The sequence below is a fragment of the Lactuca serriola genome, chromosome 8 (genome assembly GCF_051521515.1).
Source record: "Lactuca serriola cultivar US96UC23 chromosome 8, Lser_US96UC23_V15, whole genome shotgun sequence".
Lineage (NCBI taxonomy): Eukaryota > Viridiplantae > Streptophyta > Magnoliopsida > Asterales > Asteraceae > Lactuca > Lactuca serriola.
The window spans coordinates 72,388,763-72,402,418 of record NC_136415.1 but is presented as its reverse complement, the minus strand read 5'-3'; positions in this window follow the sequence as shown (position 1 = coordinate 72,402,418).

The following is a 13,656-nucleotide window of genomic DNA, read 5'->3' as shown; positions in this document are numbered from 1 at the left end:
CACCAACGACTTAAACAAAGTGTAAGGTGTAATTTCATGGATTAGCACCTTATTCACATTTTTCCTAAAGTAACTAAGATTGGTAATTTAATAAAACATTTAGTTACTTTATAATATTCATCATACTTTTAATGAGAATTTATAAGTCCTTGTCTTACCCGTTCGGCTAACGACCCTCCACCGGTCAAGCAAGCGGTGGGTGAGAGTGGACACCCATTAAGTTGCCATTTTATAGGCAACAACCTTATACCCACCTTATAGACCGGCTTCGTGAATGAGGCGTACTAGCGGTAAGACGACTTTGTTCTTATATATATATATATATATATATATATATATATATATATATATATATATATATAATTATTAAATCATAATAATATAAGTATAAGGGTTGAATTTTAACTTTTAAAATTCTAAGGTTTGGAACTAAAGTTTTTAACATGACTTTACTTGTTCCAAAACTTGAGGGAAAGTTTTGTAAACTTTCAAAACTTTTCATTTCTTGTAACTTATGAGTTTATTAGAGTAATAAAATGAAGACTCTTCATTTTTCTAACTCTTGTGTTCTTTTAATGGTTTTTAACTCAAGTGACTTTTGGTTTTCCATAACTTGAGGACAAGTTATGGACTCCATTAAAACACATTATGATCAAGAATTAAACTACCACATAGGTTACAAATAATTCCTATGATCATCTAAACATCATAAGATCAAGAACATGAACATAAGCACTTTCATGAATCAAAACTACACTTAAAACTTTGTAATTTTGATAACTAGTTGTCGTAAATAGAATAGCAAAGACATTACACCATCTAAAACAAGTTTTCAAGTACCAAAACAGTTTAGGGTAATGTTTCCAGTCCATTTCCAGCAACTAAAGTCGAAAATCTACACTCTATGGCTCCTACTTGCTGAGTGCATGAACCTACTCGGCGAGTAGGTTGAAGATACAAGTGAACTCAGCGAGTCTCCCCATGGACTCGGCGAGTTCATCAGGCAGACAGCAAGTTTTTCGACTTTTTTCAACTTTTAAGCACAAATAACAAACAAACAAGCCTAGGCTCTGATACCACTGATGGGTTTTGAGCATTCTAACACTTCCTAAGTGTACATGCAACCCTAATAACCTTGGATCTATGTTTGTCTAATTATCATGCAAAGTTGAATTCCAAGGTTATATTCCTATCTAACATACATGGGGAACAATTTCTAACTTGAATGAAAGATAGAATAACTTACCTTGTTGTTGCTTATGTTCCTTGAAACCTTGTGAGCCTAGCACCCCAAGTGTGATGCCTTAAATGCTTCACACAACACCAAATGCTCTTGGAAAGACTTTGAAAGAATACACACTTCTTGAAATCGGCCTAGCCCTCTAGTTTCTTATGTGTAGCCCATTTTGGTGGAGAATGGGATCCTTATATAGTGTTGACACATCTAGGGTTACACCATGTAAACCCTAATGTGTCATGACTCTTCATTTCCATGACCCATGGGTTTGTAACTCCCATGGAGCATCCTATGGGTAGAACCCAACTTGATAATCCATGGAGCCTCTTAGCCCACTATACAAGATATGAATGATTTACATAATCAACCCATATATTTAATTAGTTATCTTTTTGATCACTTAGTTAATTCCAAATTAATTCTTTGATCAAACTAATCAAATAATATTATTAATATATTAGATCTTATAATATATTAATAATCTCCAAGTGTTATTCCTCTCATTTAGTCTATCTAATTGCATGGTGCCATGCAACCCAAATGGACCATGCCGGGTTGGGTCAAGTACTAACCCGAAATAGTTATGGACTTAGACACCTTATCCAACACCTTAATGGCTGGCACAACTCCAAGGTCTCTAATGAAGTTCTTCAACCATATAACCTCTTTTGATGCTTCGCTCGATGCAATGTACTTTGATTCATAGGTTGAATCAGACACAATTTCCTACTTCAACCTTTTCAAAGTCACAACTCCTCCATTAAGGGTAAACACCCAACCAGACTGAGAATGGAAGTTATATCTGTCTGTCTGAAAACTGGTGTCACTATATCTAGTAACTCTTAAGTCACCACTACCACCAAGCACGAGGAACCATTCCTTAGTTCTTCGCAAATACTTAAGAATATTCTTGACTGCAACCTAATGAGCTTTACCCGGATTTCCCTGATATTGACTAACCATGCTCAACGCAAAATCCATGTCTGGGCGAGTACATGTCATAGAATACATAATCGATCCAACGGCGGAAGCATATGGAACTCGACTCGTTTCTGCTATGTCAACATCAGTACTCAGCCTCTGAGACTTACTCAGTTTGGTATTACTCTCGATAGGTAACTCTCCTTTCTTGGAATTCTCCATGCTAAATCGCTTTAGCACCTTATCCAAATATGTGTTGTAACACCCGAAATCAGAAAGGCCAAGAAAAGAAATGAAAACCATAAGTTTAAGGGGTCGAATCGTCGAGTCCAAGGAAGAACTCGATGAGTCGGAGCGATTTCCGTGTCGCAGATTAAATGACCGACTCGATGAGTCGGTGTTTGGACTCGGCGAGTCCGGTCTGGGTTGGGAAACCCTAATTTCGGGACTTGGTACCCTATTTAAGTATCTTATTCTCTTCCATAGGGCTCATTTGCGTCCCTTGTAGTCCAGAACCCCAAACCCTAGCCACCATAACCGGTTTTGGAGTAAGATCTACCCTTGGTGAAGTAATTTGAAGCTTGGAAGAGAAGAGATTCATAGTGGTGCAAGAGGAGGCCTTGGATCCAGAGTTGGTGGAACTTTTTAGAGCATTTGGAGGTAATGAATCGTTATCCTTGGCTTTCTCCTTTCTAGATCCATCTTTCATGGAGTTTTAGGGTTTCTTTGAGAGTATGTGATGAGAAATTGGTGCACAAGTTAGACCTGGAGTTGAAACTCTAGATCTGAACTCTATTTGGATCAAAGATTCAGAAATCCTTGTTAGTTGCTATGCAAAAGCCATTCCCCATGATTTAAGTTCCTTTCTAGCTTGGTTTTTGGTATTATGAGACAAGAAGCACGTAAAGGTAGCAACTTTATGTTGCTAATGGACTCTAGGAACCCAGATCTATTGTTTGGAGCAAAGGAGTAGCTCTATGACTCGAGATTATGAGAATACACGAAAGGAATCGACGAGTCTGGGAGATGACTCGGCGAGTCGGGCTAGATACCAAACTTAAATCGTGTAGTAACTCGACGAGTCACATGGGTGGACTCGGCGAGTTGGATGAAGATATGCAGGAGCTCGACGAGTTGGAAGAACAACTCGGCGAGTCTGTTGAAGATTGCCTTGGACTCGATGAGCCTGTTCTTGGATTCGGCGAGTCAAGTCGTGAAACCCCAATCCCTTCTAGTTAAGACTCGGATCAATGATTTGAGTGGAGACTCAGTGAGTTGGACAGGACAGAACTCGGAAATCAGTAGACTCGACGAGTCATGGTCTGACTCGGCAAGTCGAGTCACGAATGAAAGGGGTTTCTGAGCTTATGAACTCGGCGAGTAGGGTCAACCTGGAAGGTTGACTTTGACTAGGACTTTGACTTTGACCAGAGTTGACTTAGTTGACTTTTGGAGGACTGTCAGACTAAGTGTTATATTGATATTGGTAGCTCGGAGAGTTCAGAGACCTGCCATTATAGGTCTTTTAGTTTTTATGTAAGTTTGTTATAGTGCCTAAAATACTCCTATAGTATTTTATCTTTATGTTTTGTTCTAGGAATCTTTTGTGTATGGAGTTAAGTAAGTTTTAGACTCGTTGCAACACCACCCTCACTCCCAAACACATGTTGGTCATATCTCAAATAAATATAGTTGATCAGGTTATATTTATTCCAGATATGGTTACATAACTGCTCAGGTTTGACTGTAATGTCCAACATCTAAATACTCTTGTTTGTTTTGTTATTATTTGATCTTATTGTGATAATTGTTCTTAGTATGTATGCTTATTATTATACTTCTTGTAAAATACATATATTTTAAAAGTATACTTTTAGTGAGAGTACTCCGTCCCCATTGTATTTATAGTTGTATATCTTTTATTGGTTGATATACTAAGTTCACTATAAACAATGCTCTAATACCAATCTATCACACCCCCAAACCAAGACGACGGAAACGTTCGCGGGCGGAGGACGTCATGTATAGTATCACAATAATTGAATCATAGTAATCAAAGCAACAACAACCATTGTATTAAAAGTATAATGTTTACATTGTATTTGAATCATACACGATTGACTCCAAAAGTAAATAACAAGTAAAGACTCGAAGCTACTATGCTACATCTTCTTGAACCCTATGCGTGTACTTGTCTACTAGTGCCCTGAGAATACAAGTAGGTTTTGAAAGAGTATCAGCAGAAAGCTAGTGAGTTCATAAGTGTTTGCTTTTGGAAAACTGTTCTTTGTTCTTTCGAAAAGTACATTATGTTTCTCTAGAAAACCTTATATTTTCTGATGTGATGAGAGTTAAGTAAAAATGATTCTTGCTAGTTCTTCCTGCGAGTACTTAGTGTATACAAATAATATACAATCCAGATCGCACAAACAATCGATTATGTGGTTCTGCCACAAGCCCACAACCAAACAAGGAACATGAAATGAAGCGGAGGCCACACATTCCACTGGTTTTCGGATCCTCATGTACATAATCCTGAAGTATTCACTAGGTACTTACAAATTTAACTATATTAGTCCTCAAGAAATTCCAATATTTTCTTATGAAAAGCATGATTAACCCATTCCTTCTATGACTACTTAGTTCATACTAGTTATGTATAAACCAATATCGGATAGACAGTTAATTGTGTGGATCTGCCCTAAACCCACAACAAAACAAGGAACAGGGAATGAGGCGGAAACCACACATTCCATAGTCTATCGGATATTCTTCATACGTAACCTGGATGCATAAACTAAGGAGTCATGGAATTAATAATGAATATTCGTTAGTTGAATATTAAACCAGCTATTTGAAAAGATACTGAAGTTTACCCTAGAAAATCCTATATTTTCCCTATGTATAAATTGTGGAATTATCTGTTCCAAACTTTACAGTACAAGTATCTACCATACTTATGTTGTTTAAGCATTATTCTGTTTTAAAAACCCTGGCTACCACCAACAACGTATAGTAGTCTTATTACATAAATAAAAGTAGTTGAAAACGTGGGGTCCTGTATCCTGAAAGTATTGTTAATACCCTCCTGTGATCACTTAGTACATACGAGTTATAGAAATCTAGATTTGAACAAACAGTCGATTGGGTGATTCTGCCCTAAGCCCACAACCAAACAAGGAACATGAAATGAGGCGGAGATCACACATCCCACTGCAAGTCGGATGTTAATTTCATATTACCCTAGTGTACATACTAAGTCATCACATAGTTACTAACCCTGTTAACTGTTTGTAAGGTATATTATTACGTGAACGAGTCGTTGTTTCACCTGTGGATTCTTATAACCATACTGATGGAAGAATACCGAAACAATGTACTTCGGACGTCGAAAACTAAACAAACGTTTGTCACCCCCGGTTGACTGTAGCTAATAGTCAGGGTGCGGGATTGTCAGTCCCGTATAGATCTATACACAAACTCACGCTCTCCCTCCAGGAGACTCTGGTTACAAGGCCTCTCACACTGTAGTTCTCTCAACGAATCCACGAATAATACTAGAAAACCCTTTATGTTATTAACATGAATCCTTATAAAATAATATCTTTATTTTTATAATTCCTAAGTTTGTTTCCTTTGTTCTGAAACTGTATTTGCAGCGTTTATATCTTAACATGTTTATAAAACTATCCGCAAATCTAGCACTCTTGTTCTTGAGTGTACGGCCGTGAACCGTGTACAACCGTATACTGCCTTGAAGGGTGTACGACCTTTGAAGGTGTACGATCGTGGATGAGTCTACGGTCAACGAGCTTGAAGGTGTACGGCCGTACACTCAAGAACAAGAGTGATGGAATCAGTGAATACATGTCCTAGATGCTCTGAAATGAATCCCCAATGGTGTTTTTCGATGTTTTACGGAAGAATAAAGGTGTTTTTGGGTGTACGGTCAGGGGTTCTAAAGAGAGAATGAGAGAGTTTTCGGTCAAGAGTGTTCAAATGAGGGTGGGGGTCCCATATTTATAGGTTGGGGGTATGGTTGGTGGTGGGGTCCACCTGGCACCAACCGTAAGCGGGTGTGGGTCCGTACACAGGTGTGCGGCCGTACACTCACTTAGGCCAAAAACTGTTAGATTTTTAAGACATTTCGGGTTTTTCACGCGATTTTGGTTCCGACTCGTATATAATTTTAATTATATAATTCGTAATAATTTTTCCAAACCAAGGAATTTGACGGAAATCCAATAAAATTCAAATTTTATTAACGGAAATTGGTTAAAGATAATGGAAAAAGTTTTGGGTTGTCACAGAAAGTCACATAAAATCGATTTTGATCCCTTGTGGTGGATCTGAAGGGCCCACACACGTCTGTGTGTATGAGATCCAACAATCCTTCACCTCTTTCACAAAACCCAGTGAAAGTTGATTTAGTCATCTTGCCAAGTAAACAAGATTCACATGTATCATCTGACCTTAGGTCAAATGATTCCAACACTCCATCCTTTTGGAGTTGGGCAATGCGCTTCTTATTGACATATCCAAGACGGCAATGCCACAAGTATGCTTTGTCTAAACCATTAGACAAATCAATTGCAACACACTATTCCTTAAACTGTCTACAACCATCATAGTTTCATACACGCCATCACAAGGTAATGCTTCAAAATAAAATACACTATTTTTGTAAGCATAAATAGAACCATTGTCATTATCAAAAGAATATCTAAAACCTTGTCTGTATAGACCATGAAACAAAATAATATTTCTTGTCATTTCTGATGAGTAGCAATAATTATTTAAATCTAAACACAACCCACTACTAAGCACTAAAGAATAAACACCAATCTCTATAACATGTGATGATCTCCTATTGCCCATAATCAGGTTCATCTTCCCACGCTCCCCATTTTCACTTCTTTTTAGTCCCTACAAGTCATAGCAAATGTGAAAACCACATCCTGTATCAAGGAACCAAGAGTTCGAATGCGATGAGTTTTTAGATAAAATAGTGTAAATACATGCCAAGGTTGGCCTCACCTTGCCATCCCTTATGTCTTCCAAGTACTTGGGGCAGCTTCGTTTCCAGTTGTAACGTCCAAAAAATAGTGACATGATTTTTTGAGATTAATAAATCGTTAATACATATTTTTCCCAAAACCAAGGTAACAAAACTTTAACATAACATCATCAAATCAGAGTAATTCACAAAAATACGAAAACATGTGGTGTGTGCCCTACAATCGTCTCGAGCTCTTCCAATTTAAAACCGAAGTAACTGAAACGTAAACTGAAAGCCGTAAGCACAAAGCTTAGTGTGTTCCCCAAAATACCATATAACATACAACCACAGATTATCATGCAACATATATATATTTACCATGGGCTCCCCCATGGTCTTTATTTGGTATGTCATGGGCTCCCCCATGGTCTTTACCTGGATTGCCATGGGCTTCCTGCCCCCCCCCCCATGGTCTGATATCCATATGCCACGGGCTCCCCCGAGGTCTTCCATGCAAGTATCATAGAGACAACTAGCATACTACATAACACATAATGGGTTGGCATTGGTGCTTTCGATCCATGGATATAGTGAGGAGACTCGCCTCGCACTGCCGAATCAAACAAAAAATGCATGGCTGCTGGCTGACAGATCTCCGAACTAACAAAGTCAAAACAACACCCAATCAAAAATTGAGTTCCAATCCATAACCATAAATCCATTACTAGGGTAAATGACCAATTTACCCCTTACCTAGTTTGAAGTAAGACTTAGGCCCAAACCTAATAATCCAAAAGGCCTAAATACTAATAACCATCCAAGGCCCAACCCATGGAAAATTGGGCCCAAACCCATTGTAGGCCTTCTCAAAATAATTCTCAGCCCAAAACCTGATGGCCCAACAAGGCCCAAGACAACTAAGCCCAAAAGAAACAACTCATCCCAACCGAAGCCCATACCAAAAGAGTCCAAGTCCAAAAAGCCCAATTCCTATCTGATCAGACGTACACATAGCATACATGGCTTGTACGCACGATGTACGTCGCCGGTCCAAAAACAGGTATCATAGCCGGAACGCACAGCGTTCCCCGGTGTTACACACGACGTTCCTAGTGGCCACCCAAAAGTCATTCCAACGACTTAATCCTTAAGCCAAACGTCCAAAACCTCATAATAGCTAAATACAAGTGACTTGGTCCATAAAGTTGAAGGCTTTAAGCCTTAGCATGGCTTAATGAAGCCCAAACACCAAAGATGAACTCCAAAAGGTCAAAACCACTCCAAAAATGTCTTAAAACTTCTTAATACCTTAAGACCTCAATCCAAACTTCCATATCTGATTTCAAGGGACTTCTTAAGTAAATAAAGTTTCCAACTCTATGACCTAACATAACTCAATAGGACCCAAATCAAAACCCTAAGTCCCTAACTTCAACAAATAACTACCAAATCATGCATGGAAGGTTTATACCCATTAAGATCCAAACTTTATGACTCTATAACCTCAACAAGGACCAAAAATGAAGCTCAAAGGTCCTGGAGTAACTTCTACTCACAAGAACCACCTCAAAGGGACCAAGACCATAATAAAATACTACTTAGCTAGATCTACATGAAAGAGTTGTCAAGGTTGAGACATTATACCTCCAAAAGATAGATCTAGGCGTACAAAGCTTGGATCCAAAAGCTCCAAGTCAAGCAATGACTCTTCAAGAAGTTCCTTCTTCTTCCTCAAGAACCAAAAACACACGTAAATCACTTGAAGCTCAAGAATCACTCAAATGGAGGCTAGGGTTTCATTCTTAGGGTTAGAGAGGATGGAGGCGGAAGGAAATGAGGGTTGGAGGTGAGTTAAGGTCTTTAAATAAGGTGCAAGACCCTAATTTAGGGTTTTAATCTGGCCTGTCGAACACAACACGTTCCCTTGGGGAACGCAATGCATTCCTAAATTCACCTGCATCCAGATTCTCGTGTACGCCATGCGTACCTCCCTTGTACGCTATATGTACCCGTTTTGGCCCAACACCCCTCTAACTTCAAATGGTCATAACTTTTACATATCTTATCCATTTTCGACATTCTTTATATCCACGAAAAGGTAAAGAGAAGCCCTACACATCTATAAACTTTATTTAGTCTAAAAACCAACAGAAATTAAATCCAAAATTCATAAAAGGCCCGAACCAACACCTTTACCGATACCCTTAGGCTCTAAAACACAAACCAAATCCCCGAATTATCCAAACTACATCATCCACCTCGAAATGAGCCCAAACTTAAATATTCAAGAGTTCTAAGTCTGCTAATACCCACTTCTTGATCACCACCCCGCAATAAGAAACGATTCAAAATAGGGTGTTACAACAGTGTCCCTTTCATGGATGTAAAATAAAGTAACCTCCTTAGGATCAGAGGCAGGAGGAGCATCAGAATTGGCTTTTCCTTTAGTTCTATTACTCGAGGACCCCACTTGGGACTTTCCATTCCAGTTCTCTTTCGATGGAGCTGTCCTCTTCTTCTCCTTTCCTTGTCCAATGGCCAAGATGTGAGCATCATCAGCAGGAGTGGAGGCAACACTTTTTCCCTTTATTCCACTTTCAACAGTTCTCAACAAGCTTTGAAGTTGACTCAATGTGGCTTCCTCCTTGTTCAAATGATAGGTCATAATGAACTGTTCATAATAGCTAGGAAATGAGTGCAAGACTATGTCAATAGCCAATTCCTCATCGAAATTCACATTGAGTTTGAGCAACAATCCACATAATGTTACATATGTTGGAAGTGAGTCGTGATAGACTCTCCATCCTTCATCTTAATGGTAATGAGGGACTTGACTATCTCGTATCTCTCTTGACGAGATCGTTGATGGTACTTTTCCATCAAGTCCTTGTTCATCTCATACAGCCAATAGTCCTCATAAAACGTTTGCAACTCAAGAGTCATAGTAGCCACCATGATGCAAGACACCTTGGTTGCATCATTGCAATGTCTCTTATACTCAGCCAGTCCTTCAGGAGTAACTTTTTCTTCATCAATCTCTACCAGCTCCTTTTCGAGCACATACTCTTTGTCTTGAAAACACAAAGCCATCTTGATGTTTCGTGTCCAATCATTGTAATTGGTGCCATCAAAAGTGAATTTTGAGCAAATGCCCAAGAATGAGAAGTTCTTGGAGGAACCATAAGCATTGTTGGAAGTTGACATCTGAAAAAGAACAAGGACAAGTTTTGATTAGATAAGAAATTCCTTAATTTGACACCCAAATGAAATATTAACGCCAGCATCCAACTAAAAAATTCATAATTCAGAAAAGGGATGTCGTAATCCAATTATAAATTATTTAAAGGTAGGTAAATGACGATTTATCAATTTTACCACGAAAAACGAAATTTGGAAGAATTAGGTTTTAAATGAAATTTTTAGATCTTTTGAGATTCATTGAACTATTCAATGACATGTTTAATCTCGATTATGTCATTTCATTTGTGACTTGGATACCAAGGATCACAAACAGGGTGTGAATAACCATGCAAATTAGTTTGGTACACCCGATGTCATTTATCACCTAATTAATGTGCCGGTTAACGACACACGATCCATTAATCAATGATAATTTACGACACACCCATTGCTACCCTTTATTAGTCCATATTAGTGTGTCAGTTACCCACACACGCTCCACTAACGACGTGTATAAAATGCAATGTGCAATTTAATGGATTAGCATCAAATTCACATTTTCCTAAAGTAACTAAGATTGAGAATTTTATAAAAACATTTAGTTACTTTATTTATTCCATTATATTTATTAATTAGACTTTTGTGTCCTATCAAACCCGTTCAGTTAACGACCCTCCACTAGTCAAGGAAGCAGTGAGTGAGAGTGAACACCTATTTAATCACCATTTTATAGGCAGATTCCTTACACCCCCTTATAGACTAGCTTTGTGAATGAGACCTACTAACGTTAAGAATAACTTTTCTTATACATATATAATTTTAAAATTTTAATTTTACATATAGTATAAGGGTGCATTTAAACATTTCAAAATACTAGGATTTTAAATCTATTAAAATTTCAAAAATTTTAAAAATTTTAATTTAAATTTTAAAAATTTAAAATCTTTGATTTAACAATTATTTATTAATTAAACCTTTAATTAATTTATTAAATCAAATAAGGATTATCCATTAAATTAAACAAATTAATTTAACCTAATCCCTTATCCCTTAAATTTCGAAAATTAGGAGGGACAATTATAAAAATCTTATAATTATCTAGTTAACAATTAAGCAGATAATTACCAAATATAACTACCCTATCCAATCCCTAAATTTTTGAAATTATCCTTTTCTTGGGGGAAAGGCAAGGTTTTCATTCCTTGCCCAAAATTCAAAAATCCTAGGGTTAGGAAACCCTAGATTTCGAAAATAAGGAGGCTAAAGGAAAGGGTTTAAAAACCCTTATCAAATTTTCGAAAAACAAGGGTTATAAACCCGAATTGCGAAAATCACAAGGCCTAGGGTTTAATTGCCATAAATCCTAATTTTGTCAATTTCAATATATTGCATCAAATCTAATTGAAAACGAAAAGCATTTGCTCTGATACCACTAAAGAGTTTGGAGCATAGCAAACAATCCCTATGTGTGCATGCAACCATAATTGTTGGATCTATATTTTCTCTATTAGACATACAAGCATTAAACACAAAATAAGAAACCCTAGCATGATTCTAATATTTGAGAAATCAACAAAACATGTATTAGAATACAATACATACATTCATTGTTATATTGTAATAACAATTGATTGCTTGAAGATCTTGAACTTTGAGAACAAGTGCCACAAATATAACACTTTTAATGGCTCACAAACACACCAAGCAAAAGGATAATTATTAGAGGAGGATAGAGGAGGTAAATTTCGGTTTTTCTTCTTAGGAATGATGGCTGAAATTATGAGGGTTAGGGACCCTTTATATAGTGCCCCAAGGAGTCCATGGGTAAGCCTTATTTGATTAAACTATTAATATTTTAAATTTGGTAATTATCCATCTCCTCATTTATTTCTAGAATAATCTCATTGAAACCATCCACCCTTCCTCTAGGAAGCTTCTGGACCCTTTTGCTTAACTATTGAACAATTACACTTTAGTCCCTACACTTTCAATCAATTTTTTTAATCCCAAAATTAATTTCTGATTAAATATTAATTAATAATATGACTTCTAGTCAATATATTATTTCCATAATATATATTAATAATTCATTTATTTCAATTTATTAATCAAATTAATAAATTCTTCCTCTTCCTCAATTAATCATCATGTCTAATTGCTAGTGTGAAAACAACCCAAAAGAACTATGTTACTATCAATTCAAGTACATACCGATTATAATTATAGGCTTAGACACCTAATCCAACACATATAGTTTTCATTTTCTTTGTAGCAAGTTGGGTGTTCGTGATCTTCATAGATCAACTTGAGAGGGAGTATTGAGATTTTTTTAGTTTCCTTATTATTAGATACCTTATTCTTATCATTTCCTTGATAAACAAGGATTAGTTTTCTTATCTTTATGAGAAATTAAATATCCTCCTACTTTTTGTTTCTACAAATCCTCCTATCCAATTAAATAGTGACATGTGTAACATTTAATGCTCATTTAATGAAATTTAATGATATTTTAGTATACTAACATGACACATCTCATCATTTAATTGAGTAGGAGGATTTTTAGGCGCAAAAAGTAGGAGGATATTTAATTTCTCTATCTTTATTAGTCCTTATCAGATTAATTTGTCATGTTCCCTATATAAACATACGTATTCTTGTTTTTTGTTGAATGAGAAATCGGTATTTACTCTCAAATTTATTATGCTCGACCAATTTGTGGTCCAGTGCAAGGTTATGAAAGTTGGAGAGGGTTGTTTGGATTAAAGTGGGAATGAAGGTTGATGAGGTGAAGTTTAGTGGCCAAGGTTACTATTATTATAGAGCTTTTGTGACAACTTGGAAGGAGAGTGGTGGAACTCTGGATTGAGGTAAGGAAAAAGAAGGTGTTCTAGAAATTTAGGAAGAGATTAGATTTGATAGTTATTTATTAGGTATATGGAAAAGTAAAATACAAAGTTATAATTCAATAGTTTATGCAACAAATTGAGTTTTTAACTAATTTATAGCCATAGTCATATACAAGCTTGTTACCATTTTAGATGCAATTTTACTAAATTGGTTGCATAATAACAATATCACCTCATATTCCAAATCAAAAAATGTTAGTTATGTTAAGTTAATTGTTTTCGAGTAATCTTTTCCTCTAATGGTAGGTTACTTCAACTTGTAACAACCAACAATACTATTAAAATAAAAGGGATATGCTATACATTGTTAGAGACCTAAAAGTAATAGATATTGCATAAAGTCTAAAGCAACTAATCTTAAGATCTATTGTGTCATGTTGGTGGAAAGAGGCATTATAGATGATAAACTTATA